At 39.0% G+C, this 23,317-nt stretch overlaps 1 protein-coding gene across 1 annotated transcript in view; it reads left to right on the top strand.

Moving 5' to 3' along the window:
* The window catches only part of npas2 (neuronal PAS domain protein 2), a 79,340-nt gene that overhangs the window by 8,600 nt on the left and 47,423 nt on the right, over positions 1-23,317 (top strand). Inside the window, exon 2 of the mRNA XM_030068518.1 lies at positions 13,226-13,445. The gene's annotated coding sequence lies outside the window, so the exon portion shown is untranslated. The remainder of the gene's footprint in view (positions 1-13,225; positions 13,446-23,317) is intronic.

Here is a 23,317-nt window from a genome sequence, read left to right on the forward strand (position 1 = left end):
CATCCAACACCTTTGAGATGAACTAGAACAGAGATGGTGAGCCAGGCCCTCTCATCCAACATCAGAGTCTGACCTCTCAAACGCTCTTCTGGATGAACAGGAAAAAATTCCCACAGACACAAAAAATCTTGTAAAAAGCCTTCCCAGAAGAGTGGAGGCTGCAAAAGGGGCCAACTCCTTATTAATGCCTATGAATTTAGAATGGGATGTCATGAAAGCTCCTGTAAGTGTAATGTGTAGGTGGTGCAATACTTTTGTCCATATTGTGTATCTGGGGGGTTAGGAATTAGGAGTTAGGAGACAGGAGATAGGAGTTAGGAAACAGGAGTTAGGAGACAGGAGTTAGGAGATAGGATTTAGGAAATAGGCATTAGGAGACAGGAGTTAGGAAATAGGCGTTAGGAGACAGGAGTTAGGAGTTAGGTTTGGAGTTGCCTTCAGATAATCTAAGTGTTACTTTTACTCGCACTGGTCTTCATTTGCAATAACAAACAAAAGGAAAGGAGTTAGGAGACAGGAGTTAGGAGATAGGAGACAGGAATTAGGAAACAGGATTTAGGAAATAGGAGTTAGGAAATAGGAGTTAGGCGACAGGAGTAAGGAGACAGGAGTTAGGAAATAGGAGTTACGAGACAGGAGTTAGGAAATAAGAGTTAGGAGACAGGAGTTAGGAAATAGGAGTTAGGAGACAGGAGTTAGGTTGGGAGTTGTGTTACTTTTACTCGCACTGGTCTTCATTTGCAATAACAAACATTCACAAAAGTATCATTTTCAGCACACTGAAGTCATTTTCCAGACAATACACATCAATAACCAATATTCACACTCTATACCGTCATTAGCAGGTGTTGAAAAAGTAAGTAGCACAAGTACGTTTTCACCTGAATTAGCTGCTGATGTGATGAAAATGGTGGTCCACTTTTACCTCTTCACAAACAGTGAAACAACAATAACCTCAATGGGATGAATGATTAAAAGAAATCCGGTATGCGTTGAAAGCAGAGTTTGACAGGAAAATACTAGGTGAAAAAAAAACAGCAACAAGAAAACAGTTATAGCAAAGTGGATGAGAGGCTATTTGTTAAAAATATGTTTTAAAAAAGTGTAACAGTGTTGTTCGAGGATAAAAGGAACACTCGAACAAAACAGTGAAGAGAAATAACATCAGCACAATGACATGGAGGACGCAAGTCTCAGAGAAAAAAAAAAGCCCACATGCCAGTCATTGTGTGAATGGGAGTAATTGCGGTGTCCTTGTGTTAGTCACTCAAAGAGACATTTTTCTTTCTTTTCTTTCTTTCTTTCTTTTTTTTGTCTATTGATTTCTCTTACCATTGAAAGGTAGTTTTGTGACTGCTCCATAACCATAGAAGCTGTGGTCTTATAGAGATATAGCAGTTGTCTTAAAATAATGATAATTATAAACAGTTTGGTACTGTGGGTTGTTTGCAATAAAGAAACCAAGAAGAAAAAGGGTCTAATTCATGTTAATGGTGCAGCAACACTGTAACACAATTAAAAATTTACAGAGAATAACTCTAACCTTTTATAGTAGCTTTCTTTATTTTTTGTAACTATACAAAACTCTGTAAAAATAAGAGCGTTTTCTGTAAATGAACAACTCACCTGTTGTTTAACATAACATGCCAGTAATGACAAACTGCATTTATTTCTCATTTTTGTACAGAAAAACAACTGTATAATTTGGCATTTTTTTCCACGTTCTGAAATTACATATGTTACAAATTTATGCAAAATGACAAGAATTATCTGTAATTAAATTTGTCGCTTCTTTTATGAAGGTTTATGTCCATATTAACAATTTCTTTGTAAGTTTAAGGTAAATCTTATTAGTTTTATATCTAAGTGTGTTAACAAATTTAGCAAGCTGCTTATTACATCCAACATAATGCATAGTCTCTTGCACCTCACCCAGTCAGTGATGTCCAAGTGAGTAGAAGCACATAAATGCCAATGAGCAACCCAAAGTAAAATGAGTAGAGGCAAAGTCAGGAGACTGAGGAGTCCCGACAGTCCAAGCAGGAAGCAGCGGGGTTACTGTGGTTGTGCAAGGTCGATCCCACAGAGTGAGAGTCTGTCAAGAGAAACCACCTTCGTATCTCGGGGTGACCTTTATTTTTGGGGAGGTATTGACAAATTACCATTGCTCTTGCAAATTGTTGAGATTTATTGATTTGAATCAGCTCAAGGCCGTTCCCTCATGATAGTGTTGCCAAGCTTAGCCTTTTGTGCCCTGCCTACACAAGGTGTCAAATGTCGCCTCCATTATTTTGACCCGCAGGAGCTGAAGAGTCAAAACACTTAACGCCTACCACAATTAGAATCAGAGTCCGAATCACATCCAGAATTTTGTCTGTTGTATTTGGAGCTTATTTATTAATTTATTTATGTAGTTTTACGACCAATGACCAATGTCATGTTGTTTTTTTGTTTTGTTTTTTTCCCCATTTGTTTTCTTGGAGGAGACATCAGATAACAAAATCAAGTCACTGAAACATTGTTTTGACATTCCTTACATTGCTTTCCAACTACATCTGTTCACATGTATGTAAATGTATGTATGTAAACATACATACATTTGTATGTATGTATGTATGTAAACATACATACATTTGCAAACACATAAAGAGATGGAATGAACTGCCAAATTAATAGATGTGAATACATAAAAGAAATGTGTACCCAGCAGCCAAGATAAGCATATTAGGGCATTAGGACCTACCTAAATTTTCAAAAAAGAAAGGAAAATTTTGATCACAGTCAATTATAATTTTCCGACCTACACTTAAACCTCCCATGATTCTAATTATATCGTTACCATCTTTTGATCCCCTCTCCAGCGACCTGAATTCTTACATTAAATTCTTAAACTATATATATGTATATATATATATATATATATATATATATATATATATATATATATATATATATGTATGTATATATATATATATATATATATGTATATATATATATATATATATGTATATATGTATATATGTATATATATATACGTATATATATATATACGTATATATATATATATATATATATATATATATATATATATATATATATATATATATATATGTATGTATATATATATATATACGTATATATATATATATATATATATATGTATGTATATGTATGGGCGGCACGGTGGTGCAGTGGTTAGCACTGTCACCTCACAGTGAGAAGGTCCTGGGTTCGATTCCCACCCAAGATCCTTTCTGTGTGGAGTTTGCATGTTCTCCCCGTGTCTGCGTGGGTTTCCTCTGGGCACTCCGGTTTCCTCCCACCGTCCAAAGACATGCAGGTCAGGTGAATTGGAGAAGCTAAATTGCCCCTAGGTATGACTGTGTGTGTGAATGTTTGTCTGTCTGCCCTGTGATGGACTGGCGACCTGTCCAGGGTGTTTCACTGCCTTCGCCCTATGTGCGCTGGGATAGGCTCCAGCACCCCCCCGCGACCCTAGTGAGGATAAGCAGTTTAGAAGATGAATGAATGAATGAATGTATATGTATGGATGTATACAAACAAATTGTATATAGTTATTATTTTGCATCTCCTTTCCTTCCTTCTCCTCCCCCTTACACATCAATATAGAAGATACAGGGATAAACATATTGTGGCTTACCCAGATTTTAAGATATTGGTTAAATCAGCAAGTCAGCCTGGCTACTGTAGACCAAATTAGTAGATCATATAGAGAGTAATGCATACAGCAGCAACATATTCTGTTATATGAATATAACCATGTTTTGGAAGTTGACTAAGGACAAACTACTTAATGTTTTGTGCCTATAAGAAGTGTGCCTCTCACTTGCCGAAGTGAACAAGCTGGCTTCTGTCACCGCTTTCATCTCTGCAATTACAAGTCTGAATGAGCTGGAGAGGGAATTAAGCACACACTGAATGTAGTGAAACCTAATGATCAGCGGCACAGTTAATTAAAGGCAGAAGGGGACGGGAAATTCCTGTTCATTCCCCTAGAAAATCACACCCTGTGCATTACCTATAATACAGTTAAACATCTTGATTTAGTGCAGTGGTGATGAGGGAGCTGCTCAGCCGCCTGCAGGATTTACAAAGCCTGCACCACTACATCTCCTATATGTAATAGCTCATTGCCATCTGCTGGCTATGGTTCAAGTTCAAGTTTTTTTAGAGCCCTCAGACACAATCACTATGGTGACATTTCAGACACAATAGACAAGCTGGATAGATAAGCAGTTGTTCTAACCAGGTCAAATAACTCTGAAACAAGTAATTAGGTAATGACACACTAAGGCTGTAATAGCAGTTATTAACACACCTGTATGGATAATAGTGAAATTGGTATTTTTATCATACATGAATCATACATTTGCAACATACATGAATTTAGACAAATATACAGGAATCATTTTGTCAGGTCTGTGAAATTTTATGGGCCCAACCTGTAAATTTTGTTTCCCCAGTTTCCTCATAGACTTTCTCCTGTGAACATCCCCTGTGAAATGGCCATTTAGAGGCTGCTGTGTCCTCTGCAAGACCATTATTATCTAATTCCTGTAAAAATATAAAGCTTGTGGTATTTTGTGGCAGCAAATCAGTCCTTTAACTGATTTTTAAGTGCCACAAAATCCTATATGCTGCCATAACATGTTGTGTTTACTCCCAGATCAAACTACTGAATCAGTCAAGCAGTCAAGTTGGAGAGGAGATTTTTTTCTTCTTTTCTTTAGTTTACTGAGCCGTTTTTGTCTTAGTCTTCGGTTTCTGAAAATTCATACATTATTACTTTGACCAGTGTAAGATTTTTGTCTAATTCCCAAAAAAGGGCATTTTGACAAAACCTTTTTCTAATATAATACACAAAATATGTTTCTACACTTTTCCATGTCATTCTGGAAAAGTCTAACAAATCAGTCGCCTGTCATGAGGACTCATTTTGTAAACCTCTGCTTATGATCATTAGTTATCAAGCTGTTCTACTCATTAAAAGCATTTTTCTTGACCCACTCTGATGCACAATAACGCACATGTGGAATCAATCAGGGCCAGTGAAGATTAATAATAAATGACTTGAGTCATTAACTGGTGGTTTGATTGAGTTGAAGAATAATCACTAATTACATATAAATAATATATAGTGTCTGTGTGTTTTGTTATTGCACATGGAGTACATGCACGTGCATATGGACAGGCATGCTTGTATGCTTGTGGGCCTATGTTGTGTGTTTGTACATTTTCTCCCTGAGGGATGTATTATCTGGTCTTTTTTGTGACTGGTGTTCAACAAAGTACTTTGCACGAATTTTGAGTTTTGATTTGAACAAGAGTATTTTTATTTTATTTTTTATTTTTTTACATGTATAATGTTTGTTTGAGGTGCTAATGTAAGACCAGTGGCAGGTTGATGTACTGTAGCGTAATGAAGTGGCAAAAAAGTGGCAGAATCTTTCTATCAGACCCGGTATCAACACAATAGTGAAATCTATCAAGGGATCTGGAAACATGAATGCATAATCTTGTAGCCAATAGTAAGTGCCCAAGTCAAACCACGACACTAATGTAGATAATTTTATTTGCTAGTGTCCATGTCATGTTGAGTGGTAACTTAGTCCAGGTTGCCTGCTTGGTCTGTAATATACAGCCTTCAGATAGGAAAACCTACAGATAGGTCTACATAGCACAGAGATCTGCAGTTATGAGGATGCACACTGCACAATCCATTACTTCCCTGAAAATCACAACCTGCTAGAACAATCTTAACCTTTCTTTTTGTTCAATCATTCATTTGGCCTAAGTCCTGGAAATGTCTACCGCATGTCTGCGTCTTAGCTGCTGGTAAAGCCAGCGTCCAAGGTGAGGCTGTCATTAGTCGTTTGGAAACTATCCGTAAATGTCTGATGATTCATGCATTTTTATTCATGTAAAACAAAAGCTCAGAAAAACTGGAACCCCAGCTGATTCATGCCAGCTTGCATCGAGCTCTTCATAGCCTCTACCTTTTAGAAAAATGAAGACAAACTTGGATGCCAGCTGGGATTAATGTTTAATCCTCATTCATTATGTACTGCTTTCCTTAAGATACTTCTCATGGCTAAATTATTTTCACTATTTTGTATTTTTATTTTTAACATCACTATTATTATTACAGTTCCACGGCACTATAAATCCAAGTGATATTTGCCAAATTTGAGCACATATATTACATTTTTCATAAAAACATGAACCTTGGTAAGTTCAAAGTCTAGCCTAGGTTCCCCGATAGCCTCCTGTGATTTCATCCTCACAGCATCACTGAATTCACCATTAACCTGGACAGTTTATAATGTTGTATATGCTATCACTCCACTCCTTGACCATCAAAACACAGAAGCAGGCATCACCTATTCTGTGTTATCATGCTTGGTTCAGGGAATATAATGCCAAATACATTAGTTGGTTATAGCAGAAAGTATAATGGCTGGCCATGGCCCCTACGAGGCATTTTTGAGATGGCTCTATTTCTGAAAATGTTTGTACAAGTGTGCCGAGTTCAATGCTTTTATGGTTCCTTTTCATACATCACCTGGCCTATATCACAATATTTAAACTATGGTAACCGAAGGATTTAGTTTCTGCCACAGATGACAGTGCAGTTTCACTTCTGCCTGCAGTTACTGAAATGAAGAAGTGAATGGTTTATTCACAGCATGGCACCGGCAGCCATGCATTTTTTGAGTTGTATAACTGTCCCAGTACAGTGTCAGGCATGCTTTTCTCCACAATTAAGTCAGTTCTTCAGGTTTAACATGTTTCAATCAATTATTCACCGTAGTTGACACAGTGTTCAAGTCCCTAATGTTTATTACTGCACCATGTGAGTTTTGCTTTACTGTCTATGATTGACAGCGATCCAGATCCACCTTTATGTTTTCGTGTGTGTGCATGTGTGTCTGGAGTTGGTGTACACTAACACTTTTCCTGGTTCTGACTCACCCGTGTAGCAGGGGTTGCAAGGTAAATGGGATTTGTGGAATACAAATATTCAGAGCTCCAGCAGCACCACGGTGTTAATAATAAGGAAGTGCTTCACTGATGTAACATCCATCATGGCCTCACATTAGAACCAGGAGGCACATCGATTGTTACTGGTTTTGTGTGTCATGGTTACACACACACACACATACACACACTTCACTCTCTTCAGTGGACATAAAAAGGAAATTGTCTTGAATGGGATGCACAGTGCTGCTGTTTGGTAAGTGTACTACACAGAAGGGGCCTAGTATGGCGTGTTGACAATGAAACTGTGTACTGAGTGGATGTATTACGTATGTTTTAGGTGCTAAAACAACAAGTGTCTCTTATTAAAGAGTATTTTTCAGGCATTTCCACTATGTTAGACAGTCACAGTGGAGAGAGGCAGGGAAGGCAGGGCAGGCAGAGGAGATGACATGCAGCAAAAGGACAGGGCTGGGTTTGAACCCCCTCTCTTGGCAGTGTAGTGCTTTTGTGCAGCTCTATGATATCAGTTCGATTGGATATTTGTTCCCCTTTGACACTGCTGCTCTCCATAACCAAATGCATTAGTTGTCAAGCTAAAGAGGCAGGCAGAATGGACCTGAAACTGGACCTTTAACATTAAATTGTTCTTTAAAAGTACAATACACACAACAAGCATAAATTAACATCCAAAAATCATCAACATGTGGAGAGCATGTATTGGAGAAGGGAAACAGAGCCTTATAATTCAAAGCTAACAATTTATGCCTGAAGCTCTGAATGCCTGACTGGACACTGACCCTGAGTCAGGTCAGGCTGAAATCCTTACTTAATTGCTTACATTTGAGCTCAGTTTAGGCCGGTATTTATTTTATTTTATTATTTAATTTTTGGTTGGGTCAGAGCTGAGAAGCTCAAGCCACACCACTTGTAACATACGGTGAATCAATTATTCACCGTAGTTGACACAGTGTTCAAGTCCCTAATGTTTATTACTGCACCATGTGAGTTTTGCTTTACTGTCTATGATTGACAGCGATCCAGATCCACCTTTATGTTTTCGTGTGTGTGCATGTGTGTCTGGAGTTGGTGTACACTAACACTTTGGTGTACACTAACCAAAACATTTAATGTTTTGGTTTTTACTTTATTTGTGGTTTGCATAGTAGCCTACTGAGATTTAGAGCATTTTCTCATCTCATGCTGGTGATATTTAATTATCTTAAAGGAACAGTTCCCCCAAAATCCAAAGCAACAATAACAAAAACAATATTTTCCTTCTTAATCCCGAGCGTAATCTATCCATCTAAATATTTTCTGATTATTGTGATGTTTCCAGTTTGCAATGCCCTCCCCAGTCTCCTGGCAGTCCAGTGGAGCTGGATAAGTATTGATTTGTGGAGCTCAAACTGGCAAAATTAACACGTGGAAAAACTCAACAGCATCAAGTCTTTCCAAAAACAATGACACATATATCATCAGAGTTTCATTCCAAACAATTTCTTGCCAAACAACACCCGCTAAAATGTATTGAACAACAAGTACAAATTTGAGCCAAAACTAGGGGAACGGCTCCTTTAACCATAATAATGTACATGATGTGATGCACAAAATTGGATTACAGCTATTTTTGGTAATGAGACTCCATTTTGGTGTGCCAAGTGTATTTGAACAGATTAGTTAGTACAGTCATTTTTGGCAGGTAGTAAAAAATTATTATTGCACAATGAATTAAATGTCTACACATCATAAACCCAACTCTTTCTAACCTACTTGTGTTTCCCTACAAAGAGCCAGAGAGGAAAGAGAACGTGATGCATTTAGCACGTGTTTCTGATTTGGGTTGTGCCATACAGTCTGACTCTTGATTACAGCCATCAGAGGGTCTCCTTGTTTCATACCAGACACAGGTAATGGTACGTTGGCACCAGCCACCCCGCCCGCCAAGCAGGTAAATATTCAGCCATCAATGGGACTGACGATATAAGTAGCTGCCATGGGTGAGAACGTGTTATAGGTGACAGAAGATTAGCTTTTTCCCCTCATGCAAACTCTTACACCTGAGGCATAAATATTTTTTAACTGGGTGAAGCCAAAGGTTAAAATTCCTGTGCAACTGGCTGACTAACAAACTTTCACCTACATTTGAAGAAATAGGGCAGTCAAAACATTTGTTGGACAGCAAATAATAAATAAATAAAAACAAACAAATAAATAAATAAAAAAACATACTCAATGATTTTCTGTTTCATCACTTGTTGAGTTTGTTTTGAATGGGCAATGGTTAAAAATAAATAAATATAATTAAATAGGTATTATTCAGCAATCCGCGATCAATGGCGGTTACTGTGGAACATTTGTATATTAAAGCATTTATAGTCAGTTTCTACCAATTAATGGAAAGTAGTCTCATACAGAGTGACACAGTTCACTCACATTTAATATTTATTGACCCCTTACCAGGTATTGAACCTCAGTGATGATAATGCTGAGCTTGTGCAAGCTAAGCCACACAATGGACTTTGGGTACTGTAAATTCAACAAAGACAAGGGGGCAGCAACCATCCCAGAAAGTTTTCTGAATAGTTATAGTTCAATTTATTTCTCTAACGTGTTAATCAAGGTCAGTATCATTACAATCTCGGGTGAAACTTCATCCATACTCAAGAGAAGCACACACTTTCAAAGTACCCGATGTCCTTGTGCACATAATACATGTATGCCAACACCTCAGCTGAGTTTGAATCCAAATATCTATAAGAGAAGCATTTATGTCAATTCATGCCAGAGGAATCAGACACCCTACATGTCTCATGAGCTTCAAAGCTTTGACTCACGACACACAGTTTAAAGCAATTTAGGACATATGTGGTTAAACCATTAAACTACCTGCCCTATAATCATAGCGTAAAAGAGCATTTTGGGTGGCTCATTTTGTCCTTATACAAGGAGGCGTCACACATATCTTGGACACCCTTATAGACTGAAACTGGATCGCAACAAAACAAAAGGAGAAAATCGAGACAACAAGGTGAGCTCAATCTATAGCATCCCTCGTCATGCTTGAGTCAAGCCGGGGAGTTGTGTGTTCATGTTTTCAGTAAAGTGCAGCGTTGTGACATTGTTGTAAGCACAGGTTATGGCTCTTTGTGAAAGTGGTTGGAAGATCTTTGGGTCAGTTCTACCCTCACTATACTGAATCAAGTCGACATCTGTTCATTAGACTCTCTCTTCTCTGCATACTGTTCATGCATATTCATGTGGTGTGCTCTGCAGACATCAATGTGCAGCCACCAGACATCTCTGCCCATCTCTGTGCCATGTCACCACTACAGGAAACATGAAGTCTCCAGATGAGGACAACCTGATGGGCCAAACTTGTTCGGACTCAGTGATGTTGCTTCTTCTGCTGGTCAGAATACAGATCATGAGTATAAAATACCCAGGTACACTGAAAATGACAAACACAAAGGATTTTATGATGAGAATGTACAATGGTTCTCAGAGGAGACCTGATATGGTTCTGTGTTGAACCACATTATTTGATAGGGATCTTAGAACCCCCATAGAGAGAGTTCAAGAGGAACTAAAAGGATATGGATATAACCTCCTGGAGGAGATCCAGCTGGACCTCAGAGGGTATAAAAGGGAGGCATCATGGGTGCTCTGGTGGCACAACTAGTAGAGTATAATATCATCAACATCACTGACCAGATTTTGATGAAACATAAAAATGTACCTCACTTGATACCAATATATTTAGTATATTTACCAGCCCCAAGCTGTTTTGAATGTCCACTGAAACAAGTTGGAGAATAAAGGTTCCAAAAAACTGGAGCCATTTCTGTTAAAGTGGAGTTGACTGATGACTTTGACAAAAGAGAACAGAGGATATGAAAATGTCCATTTAGTACTGACCGAAGTCTGTCAAAATTTAATGACTTTAGCATCAGTTCAGCCAATGGGTGAGTAGGACTGTTGGCCCATGATCCAGCCAAAAGCAGGTCTTCATTTAGTTGAAGGTGCAGGCCAGCCACACAGATTGGTTTTGGGTGTACTGACCATACAAATGGAGAGTTTGAGAATTTGAGGCAGATTCTTTCACATCTTTTTTTTTTTTTTTTTTTTTTATGTTGCTCAAGTTCACTGAAGTCGCCAATCAACTCCATTCTAACAGAAATGTCTGCAGTTTTTGCAACCTTGTGTTCTCCATCAGGCATGTGATTGAGAACTTTTTTTGCTAGACATTCAAGACAGGTTGGGGTGAGCATAATGTAAAATATATAGGTTTTGGGTGAAGTATTCCTTTAAGGGAATGACTCATGCCACTGCTCTGTTTTAGCCTTTAAAAAAATACACGGATTGGCCAAAGGGGGGCAATATAATGTTTGTGTAACTGTACATCATGCCCACAATCTTGGATGCCACTGATCAGATTTTCATTAAATTAAAGGGAATGGTGCACCTCATTAAATTCTGGCTTTTTAAATGTTAATTGTTTATATGCTTGATTTTTGCTGAAATGTGGTAGAATAATCCATCTCACCATGGCATTCCCACATTGTCAAAATAACACCGATCAACCCAAATAGAGAGAAAATGGGTAACATGTTCTCTCATCCAGGTGTAATGTGATGTGATTTTGATAAAACATGGAGAAATTATGCATCTCATCACTGTGATCTGCATTCAAAATGACACTGACTGGCCCAAGGGGGAACGATAATTACAGTGTAACAGAAGGTAACATATTTGCTACTGATTGGCCCAGATGGGGGATGTCATCATTCACGTGGGATGACATCTTCACTGCTGTTTTGTTTGAATCTTGATTTCTAAGAATGTGGGAAAAAAGAGGGACTGAAAAATGTTTACTGACACTGACAAAGGCCTACATGTGCCAAAGATATCCGCATAAGGTGACACAACAATGTAATGCAAACACATGATTTTGACTAGCTGTTACTCTTGGTAAGTAAAGAGTTAATAACTCTTGACAAGGGGAATGGACAGACAGAGGAAGTTTAGATTTCAGCTAGAACTGTACAAGCTTCAAGAGGTCGAAACCATCGAGTGCCATCAAGTGCAAAGCTTTAAAAAAGGAGAAGAATGGGGGCAATTTAAAGATACAGAGCTAAGCCGTGGACATTTCAATAAAGGCCTATTCATTGCTTAACCTTTATTTAATGTGCTTGTTCGGGGGTGGGGGGCTCATCCATTGCCTCCTCCCAGATCTTCCCAGCTGGTCAAGGATTTCAGCTGATAAGAGCCAAGTCATAAGCACGCTCCTCTAACCTCAAGGGCACTGCTGCCCCATATTCTGCTATGATTTATGTTTTGTTTCATAACCCAGCAACATGTTTGCTGCGCCCAGCCTTACAGCTATTTAACAAGATGTTTCAAGCTGTAATCGTGACATCATTGTCCACAAAGCTAACTTCAGCACACGGCCAACAGAACAGATGAATTTGTCAGGACATGGTGTGAGCTCGATCTGTCTGAGTTTGTGGTAAATTTCATTTTGTCATATTACTTAAAATTGCTGACCTCAAAAAAGCTGATTGAAAAATAAAAATGCTCTGAGTGTTTTTTTTTTTTTTTTTGTATGTAGATGGAGGACATCTATTTTTGATGTTACTCGGGCCAAAATGGATTTTTGCAGTTATTAACATGTCCCTCTTCTATTCTATAGAGAGAAGAGTCAGTCATAATGATTCAGATGCATATTTGAATTTTTCTGGATGGTATCTTCAAGAGAAGTCAGAGGCTCTCAGTGTGGGGTCCAGGAGATCCTGTGAGAAAACAAACAACACACACACACACACACACACACACACACACACAAGATACACAAATAGTCTTAATTGCACTTTATTGCATAGGATTTAGTCTCTTTACTGTCAAAGTAAATGCAAGAACCCAGCGAGCCTATGTTTGGGCATCCTTGATTTGAACCACACACACGCACACACACACACACACACACACACACACACACACACACACACACACACACACACACACACACACACTTATAGACGCCGATGCAAACTTTTGCATTGGAGTCCAGGTGGGCGGGACTCTGGCTTCCAGCACACTGAACAGTGGACACACCGCCGCGCTGCAAGCACTTCATCCAGTCCTCACTTATCTATGTGGACAGGACGCGTTCACCACCGCTCACTGAGCTAGGTTTAAAGTCTGCACTAATGATACAAAATATGAGGTGTGCGAGTGTGTGTGTTGGATAAGGATCAACACCTAAATAAACTACAGAGGTAATTTCTTTGGCTTCAGAAGCGGCGGGGCAGTTTCATCTCAGGACAACTTTTTTTTGTTGTTGTTGTTTTGGAAGTTTGTCAGCTACAACCTACAGGGCAGAGAGTGTTTTCACCCCCCGAAATGATGCGTTTGCGATCCGTCTGCCCCTCACTGCACTGAGCGAGGTAAGTTCCTCCGTCGTGTTGTCTAACGGGGCGGTAGGCTGACTGACCCGCTGGACCTATTTACATGCCCGGCGCTGTTGTCACGGTTTGCTGTGCCCTGCAGTACTGACGCTGGAAAAGTAGACATGTTCACACCCCTACGAGGAAAATACATTTCACGTATCACTCAGAATACATTTAGAAATTTGTTACAGCCTATACTAGAAACTGACAAAAAATATATTAGTAGCTAGTATATGTAGACAACACTCGTTAGAAATATGCTTTGCACAGTGGAAATGCATTTACTTTCCAAAGAAATACAGCATCAGTGCATCTGAAGTATTTTGGCCATTCAAGTTGTCAAAGTGTGTCAACTACATTCTACACTTGAAACATGCATAGATAGATAGATAAATAGATAAAAACAGGTTTCTGAGCATGTTTGTATGTGATATATATCATTTTTGTAGCACGGTAATTATCATTACAGCTTGATATTTATTTAAAAAAAAAATGCATCAGCCCAGGCTATATAGGTATAATGCGATGTGTAATATAGCCTTGTAATCCATAGCTTAGTAGAGCCTGTGCGCCTTTGACTGTAGGCTATTTTAAGATGACATTTTCCTCAGACATGAATAAATAGTTGTGCGGAGCCGTGTCCCCGCTGCAAATGTAACACATGAATCAAAACCGGGGGCTTGAAGCTGTTAATGAAGGGTTTTAAGTTAATGGCTCTGTGGTTTCAAGCAAAATATTATCTGGTATTTAGGCCCAGCTGGTGTTGATAGGATGAACATGTTGTCTGTTGTTGATGTAACTCGAATCAGTCAAAGTCTACCTGGAAACCAGCTATCACCCAGCTTTGGTGTGGGGCTGACACAAGTGCACTCACCTGTAACAGACCGAAAAATTGTGCTGATTGTGGTAAAATGTGTGAGAAAAAAATGTGGAGAGTAGATATATGAGTTTGAAATATAGGCTAGTTCATAAGACCAGGTAGGCCTATGTATTCACTTCTAAAGGAACAGAGAAATGCTGCAATAGGCTGATAAGGTATTACATTCAGGAGGTGCTGGATTACTTGTGTGAGCAAGAGACAAATTCTCAACTGTTTGATCTCTTCTTGTCTCCAGGCTACTGCTCAGATATACATAGAATAAAGTGAGAGAGCTTCTACACATCTGAAATCTGATCTGAAAGAATATTGCCAACTAATTAGCAACTGTGTTCCTTGTTGGGTGGAGGGGGGGCGGGCTCGAGGGGGAGCAGATGTGAAAAGTTTGGAGGGCAGCTTTTAACGGAGGACAGCCAGGGTCATGCGAGGCCTGTCAATGTCAAAGTTGGCAGTGAGTGTACATGACTATTCTGCGTCTCCATTTATATTCATGTTCGAGGCTGATCCATTTGCCTGCTTGGTACGTCAATGCTGAGATCGGCCTACCCGACATGAATAGTGATGAGGATGTCTGCTGACAGAGGAGTGGGACAAAGTGGGGTGTTCCATGACTGAGTGGGCCGGGGTGTTCACCATGTGCTTGTTACATCATGTTGAATATCTGAGTCTGCCTCATGACCTGCGTCACATGTCATCCCCCGTCTTGTTCTAATTTTTTTTGTGTGTGTCTGCTGGTAAAGCCGGTAATCTGCATTCACCTTGTGAAACTGGTCTGAATAAATTGGTATATTCCACTTGGTATATAAAGGCAAAAAGGCTTACTTTATCTGCCGCCATGGAGACTGAAGTCAGGAGTTAATCATGATTCATATCTTTTCTGCACTATGGCTGCCCTCTGCTGACAGCTATCTCCCTCACTGGCATCCAAGTCATGTCACAGTTTCCCTTTATCACCTTTTCTGGGTATCTTGTACCTGTTTCCTGTTCTTTTTTTTTTTTTTTTTTTTTTTTTACTATCTGTCTCTATGCGAACACTCCACAACATTGTGTTTCACCTCTCAGAGCAGCTTCATCAAGAGCTTGTGGGAGAAATCGTATTTTTGGGATGGGGATCAGTGGTGTTGTGCTTTTAATCAGCTTTTAACTCTCAAGTGTATGTCCTGTCTTTAAGCAGTGAGTGGGCTCTTGCTTTCCTTTGCCTAAAATGTGCTGTGATGGTTAGCTAACTGATGACACACACAGCCTCATCTCTGATGTTACAGAGCATGTTGTAGAGAAAGTAGGTTACTGGGCCATGTCCTGCAAGCTTAAACTGAATGCTAGTCTGAATATTGCTAGAGCTGCTTAGTGTGACTGGGCATGCACAAATGGTGTAGGGCCGTACGATCACAGAGGGATCTTTTCCACCCTCTGTCTCTTTAAGAAAATAGAGTGGCACTCAGCACAGAATGAATGTTGAATGTTCAACCCATGTTGATTCATCTCAGACACACATGAAATGGCGTGAAATCTGACAACAGGTTGATAAACAATCCCGAGTTGCAAATTGAGCCTCTCCTAACAACCTCGGGCATTGACAGTCATGTCTATTTTGCTTTTTGTTGGTACAAGAGCAGCCTGTTTCTTGACATTCCTGATATGTTTTATATCAGAATTAAACATTTAATTTGGTGTCACTTCAGATATTTCTTTCTGAGTGGCTTGGTTTGTAAAGAAAACGTGGAATGTGTCTTAAAGTTTAAGTGAGAAGCAGGAACCATGATACTGGTGTGAAAGAGTTTAGTGTGGGGAAGCTCTCATGTTACCTGCACATGGATTGTGTTGCCCTTGTAGTACCGTGCCCTCCCTATGTAATATATATGGCTGTTTTTTTTTTGTTTTTTTTTTTTTTGCTTTAACATTTGACCATGATACTATCATCACAATGTTTTTTCCACATTGATCAGTGCTTATAATTATTATCACATATACCTCATATGAAGCTCTATTTAAAATATACATAGCATGCTGTTTCAGATACAATCCTTAAGAAACTGCAAGCTTGAAAAAAACAAAACAAAACTTGAAACCTTTATTTAGCCAGGTTAGTCCCAGTGAGATTAATCATCACTTTTACATAGAGCACCTGGCTTAGACATGAGAGGCAAGCTTAGTTTCAGACAGAACAAGAGGAGCAACTTTTCATAGGAGGTAACAGGCAAGGAAAAGTGGAAGAAAAGAAACATGAACCGGGGAATGAGAATGAGATACACATGTTTACTCAAAGCATTGATCATTTCCACAAGATGCCGATTAGATCCAAAATCCCAACAAGTCCTTTTAATCACACTAGTAATTGCCAGCTCCTGATGTTCCAAGTCTTTTGGCAGCTTGTTTATTTCACGTAGAGGAGATAAAGATGATCTCTGCCCGAGTTTTAAGGTCAGTTGGTAGGAGAGTAAAACATAAATACACATCGGCAGCTGAGACTATGTATGGACAGGAGCGAGGGTCTTACAGTGTGTGACAGCTGTTAACACTTGATCATAAACAGTAGCCAACACACGCAAATACTGACATGGTTAAGGAAAACAGACCATTAATAAACATCTGCATCATTATTGTGACAAGATAATCATCATGATATATATTTTTTACCTATAGTTGTGGCATGCATTATTCCCATACATGTTTTAGACCATGTCCCATTTATGTTAATATGGGTGTGATCTTGCACAATGACTGTGAGGTTAAAGTGTGGAGGGAACTTTGCAGAGAAACACAAACATATAGTAACATATGAAGAGTTTAAGTTAAATGATTAAACTAATTAATAATCATTTAAGGACATTTGTAGCTACATTGAAAGGAATTTCAATGTCATTCCCTTGTTTTCTCCAGGGACATAAGAGGTTGATTTACCTTGGTGTTAGAAAGAATATAATGTGTGGTGTCAAGAAAAGCCTTATCCAAGACTGGCCTGTGCTTGATGAAAAGTTCAGTCGTTTTGCATGGAAAATGAGGACAGAAATGACCATGCTTTGCTCTTCGTGCTTTCTCAGATGCCATTTATTGGCCTTCATCTGAGCGCAACCAGCTTTTTTTTTTCTCTCCTTTTTGTCCCTCAGTTTGCCGTTTAGCCTGTTTATCCTGTCAGGAGTCCTGACACACAGGTATTGTGTTGACCCTGCTTGTCATCTGTGGTGCCCACTTATCCGATGCCTTTTAAGCAGCTTTGGTTTTTGGACTCCACTTGCTACAAACATTACAAGATGTGAAATAAATTTTTGCACTTTAGGGTTAAAATGCTCAGTGTGTAATGTTAGACTGACAGTGTGAAAGTACTGTATAGTTTCAGGAATCACCCATATGGAATAACAATGTTAAAGGGATACATGGACATTATGAATATTAGTTATTTTTACAACTAAAAAAACAGTTTGTCACATGTTTCCTCATTTCTTATCATTCAGTGTACAAACAGAAAATGATTCTGACATGTTTTTTATAATCATATGTTCACATTGTTGTCTTTCATTGCTCTCCAAACATTGTGACTACTGAACAAATCACAGATCTGATATACTGAGTCCAGCTGTCGAAAGGACTAAAATACTCACTGCAGCGACGAAAAAAAAAAAATCAATGCAGACTATTTAATTTTGAGGTCATTGCCAGTAGTGAATGCACCTTGGTGAATAAGAACTATGTGGGGGGGGGGGGAAATCTATGATTGTGAGAATTGCTGTGTTAAAAATGTAGCTCAAAAAGGATATTGCTACACTTTTACCTCGTCAGGACGTTATAGTAGCATCGCAACATTTACAATATCTAAAGCCCTTCTAACAGGAATTAATAGGGCAGGGAAATTAACCACATGTCTTATTATGTAGACATTTCTTACACACTGGAAGAGACTGCAACAAAATAATGGAGCAAAACTACCTATCACTATTACCTTCATTAAATCTGTCATCAACAATAACACATAGCCATAATTTTATAATACCAGCAGGAAAAGGTGACAGACTCTTCCTAGCCTTAGTGTCATCCTCTTTCTCTTGATGGTGGATGATTACGCCCTTTCACTAAATACAAAGCTCTGTATAAAATTACCCTCTCTTTTAAAAAGGCTTAAAGGCATATAGGCTACCGTGTGAGAGAGGCCTGTTAAAGGACTACTCTAACATTTTCAGCAAAATACCCTTTTTCTGACTAGACTCGGAAGATGTTTGATACCATTTTCACCTCTGTACATCCAGTGGTTTGGATTCTTTAGGTAGCGTTTTGTGATAGCTTAGCATAAATACTTGAACTCTATGGGAATCATTAGCCTAGCTCTGTCAAAGTGAAAAAAAATAAACCTTACAGCAACTGAGGAGCTGTCTTATTTGCACAATTCATCACAATGTACACATCTTGGAATTTAAAAAAAAAAAAAAAAAAAGAACACAATCCATTGTGTAAAAAAGACAGCCTCAAAGTTTATTGTGTGAGGTTTATTTTTTCACTTTGACTGAGTTAGGCTAAGGACTCCTATACATTTAAAGTCTTTATGCTAAGCTAATATGAAATGCTACCCATAGGGACTGAACCACTGAATGCACAGAAATGAAAATGGTATCAAAGATCATCTGAGTCTGTGTAAATCAGAAAAAGGCCATTTTGTCCAAGATGTTTGAGTATTTGTTTAAGGGAGGTCGAAGCCCTATAGTTGAATGGTGTTTCTAAAATAAATATGTGACTAGAGGTAAACTTCTCATAATTGTAGGAGAACTCAAAGTACCGACTCTAATGTGAAGCATATGTGAATAGTTGTTGAGATCCACTAAGGGGACATCTGTTTTTGTAGGGTCTCATGTTTGTCAAGCCATGAGAAAATCAGGATACACACACACACACACGCCTGAGATGACTGTTCAGATCAAATATGCTGGGCTTTAGTGGATTTAAATGGCCCTTGTGCTGCCGTGGTTTTCCTTTTGCCCCCGTCCTGCCCCGCATGGACACATTCCTCAGTGTGCTGGGTGATGGCTTCGTTTCCCCCGTTGGAACTATGCTGCACATGACTCTTGAGAGTATGGCTGGTATTCATGTCACTCTCTTTAACCTTCTAACTGTGACAGACAAAATGTTCAGCTCTGGTTATATAACTGCCTCTACAGACGTCATCGGCCCCGCTGCTGATGTCGCTGATCTCCTGGTCCACAGCACACAGTCATTGTGCTCACTGGTTTCAGGCTCAAATCCACCGGGGCATGATTAAGACATTTAGTGGCTTTTTTTTTTCTCTTAAAGTTCCCTTCACCCAGCTCTAATTGAGATTTATCGCATGATGAACACGCAGCTTTCCTCCTTTTCATTAATGGCATAAAAGAGGGGAATGACATCACCAGAGACAGCCACGCTGATTATTCTGTGAGATTATTCTGTGCGCCATACCAGAATTCCTTTTAAGCGAGATTGACATAGATGATCTGGAGTAGCTTTCAAGACTGAGTGAAAGTCTCACCTTCTCGTTCTCTCAGATTTATATGCTGTTTGGTAAAGTTAATCCAGCGTGGACTGTTTCAGTGGCACCCCATCTGCTAAACAGGCTTTTCTTTTCTCATGTCTAGTCTTGCAATCATCTCTGCAAGCCCTGTCTATTCTACCTTGCTGATTCACAGTCCTCGCTGTGGAGCTTTTTTTTTTTTTTTTTTTTATATTTATCTCTGTCTTCCAAGACAAAAGGTCACTTTCAAGGATTGGGTGTGGCTACATGGCTACACACAAGGAGGGGGAAAAATGGTTTCACAATCAGTGTGTGTGTGTGTGTGTGTGTGGGCCCAGCCCCTGTGTGAATGGCCTAGATGTGACTGAGATCTGTTGCTCAGGGTGTTGGCTGCATGTGCAATATAGTGCCGCTTTGTTTATGTTGTGGAGTCAAATACACAACATAGCAGGAGGCTGTAATCGAGTATGTCAGCTCTGACTTTGAGGCAAAAAAAGAGCACCCTGAACCAGAATTCACATATGTTACTCGCATGATGTCAGGCAGGTCAAGTGATATTTGTGGAGATAAACATGCCTCCCAAAAAGCTAGAGGCAACGGAGCCAAGACTCAGATCTGAGATGTCAAGAGACAAAACCTTGACTTGTTCCAGTGATGCTGCACTCTCAGAAAAGAAAGCACATCATCGCACCATTAGGGGTACAGCAGCTTGTCATTGGGTCAGCACCCTCCAAGGTACAGCTTTTGTACTCTTGACACTGGGTTCTTATTTGCACCCTTGTGGTTTATACCTCATAGAGAGCAGTCCTGTTCCTATACTATAACCACAATATTGTATTGTAATTGTATCACCTATCTTTTTCATATCCACAAATCTACAACCTATTTCATTTCAAGGCTACTCAAACATTGCCTACCTTAAATTAATATTTTATCTAATTTATTTATAAATTTAAGTATTTATTTATATATTTATACATTTATTTATTCATTATTGGCCTAATAAATGCTGTCTCCTGATATTGTACCTTAACATTTAGAGGAAACTTTACATATATGTACTTTTTACTGCTTGGGAACACATATAAGTACCTTTTGGCTCTGAAAAAGGTTCACATAATTACTTCGAGGTCCAATAATTAGCCCTAGAGGGTACATTTGTGTAGATTTTACCTTGGGGGGGTCACAAATGGACTCCCACTGTACCTCTGTTTCTGACAGTGTGGATTTGAAAATTACTTTATACACACCACACTGCCATCAGGGTACAGGATGCTGCAGTATTATTGGATACATGAAAATATTCTAAGCTGACAGCCCAAGAAGGAGACACCCAAATACTAACAATATAATAATTTTTGTGTGGCTGTGACATACATGTACAAAGTATGTCTGTATATAAATAAAAAACGAGGCAAGTATGCTTCTTTGCGGTTTTAGCAGTGCATGCTCAGCCTTAAAGCACAGTCTAAATAAATAGAGAAATGCGTCAGCATGTGCTGACTATGTTTAATTTATTCTAATAAAGACCTGAAGAATGAGGGGCTGAGATGTCATTCGTTTTTACAGTGCTGCCCTTATACCAGTATATACTTTGCTTTTTTGTACTTTTTTGTTATATATGGAAACCCAGCTGCCTTTGCAATATTTATAATAATCTGTTTGGATATGTATAAAAGAAGATATGTGTGTTCATCAGGATATGATGATGCTTAGCTCAGCTCAGAGTTTTAACGACATGATTGGAAGTGTGATCCGCTGGGAAGTTCAGAGTCAGCTGCAGCCCCCGGAGCTGGAAGAGATTCAAGGTCTTGCTCGGGGACACTTCAGCAGGGTGCATGGAAGGACGATTTCTTCACTCATTACACCACCCCGCTGCTCAGGAATATGAGTTATTACTCTGAATAATATGGGCATTTTTTTTGGAAACATCCATATTAACTATATTTCATCATATTTCTATCCGGCACAAACCAGAAGTGAGCAGAGCGTTGTCCCAGTATCTACAGAGTCAGACTCATATTTATTCACTCAAGCCTCCAATCAGTTGTTTGATGAATCACAAGAGCCTGAGCTCTCTTGTTTCTAGCTTTGGGAAACATTGAGCAGCCCTTGGATGAAAATGTGCGGATGTTGTCTTAGGGTGGATTTGTATTTTAAGTTTAGCAATTATAGCCAACTTGAGTATTTTCCCCCCCAGACTGCCAATTATCCATCCTTTTACTGGAATTGAAATGCATAAACCCACTGTGTTAGTTGAGCATCTCTTATGGTTATGGATAAACTCAGACTTTCAATGAGCAGGGCTCTTTGAGAACATTTTACAGTCAAAATACAGTTCATTTATTGTCCCATAGTGTAAATAAAAATGTCAACACCTTAAAATTAACATGGACGTGTCAGTGATTTCAGTTCTTAAGCCAAAAGCTGTATCCATTTAAATGGAAATATGTTTGCGGTCCCGTGTTTTGGGTTTCTGTGGCAGATCTTCTTGTGTACTTTGGATTAAAGAGTGAACATAGCACATTTTTATCTCAAAGTGTAATTTGATATTCAGCTGTTCTACGACCATATGTGTACCTGTTTTCTTGAAGTGATGAATGCTTTTCATTACAAGCCGCTTCCCCCTAATGAGAGCTGTTTGTGTGAGTTTGCTCAGAGGAGGAAGCTTTTGGAAAGATGGAGAGGGGTGTTTAATAACAAGGAAAATGAGGTAGCAATAGATAGGAATGGAGACATAAGATCATTTTTTCCATGGACTGCTTGCTAAAGGCCATTTGAGTTTGCTAAAGGCTTCTTACTTTTCTTCTCAGCACAGCTGCCCCACAGAGGAGAATGGCTGGTTGTAGTTTGACAAAAAACCCACTCATGAATTGATAATGATGATTGTTTTGTTATGTTTTTCAGCCCAAAATGTTTCTCCGGGTCATTTCGGAAAAATCAAGACCTTCCTTTAGCCAAGAATTTAATCAGAGATGTAACCTGCGCTCTGAGCTTGTGTGCAGAGAAAGAGAGAGAACGAAAGAGCTGCATTGCCCTTTCCACCCGTGCCCTAGAATTGTGACCCACATATTTGCTCACACACTGCCTTAGGTAATTATAATGTGGGCATTAAGGACGCATCTTTTCCTCTTTAGCAGCAGACAATAAGAGGCCTCTCACAATTCAATAATTTGTGGGGAACTGGTGAAAGAATATAATTAAGGTTAAATTGGAGAGTGCTGTAGATCCACCTTGAGAAACCCTGTGTGCTTCATAGTTCTTGTTTTTCAACATTGAAATTACAGGGCCACCCACAGTGAAGCTGTTCTTTTTGCTCTGACATTGCTTATGACGCATTTTGAGGAGAGGCATCCACCAAAAAGCAAGCATACATACAAAGAGTTCTCATATAATCAACAATATGAAAATTCAAAAATAAAGTATGATAAAGTACAAGACACTGCAATATGAAATGTACAGTTACCCTGACCAGGTTTGAGCTTATTGCACACGAAAAATATATATAACAATGACATT

The sequence above is a fragment of the Myripristis murdjan genome, chromosome 14 (genome assembly GCF_902150065.1).
Source record: "Myripristis murdjan chromosome 14, fMyrMur1.1, whole genome shotgun sequence".
Lineage (NCBI taxonomy): Eukaryota > Metazoa > Chordata > Actinopteri > Holocentriformes > Holocentridae > Myripristis > Myripristis murdjan.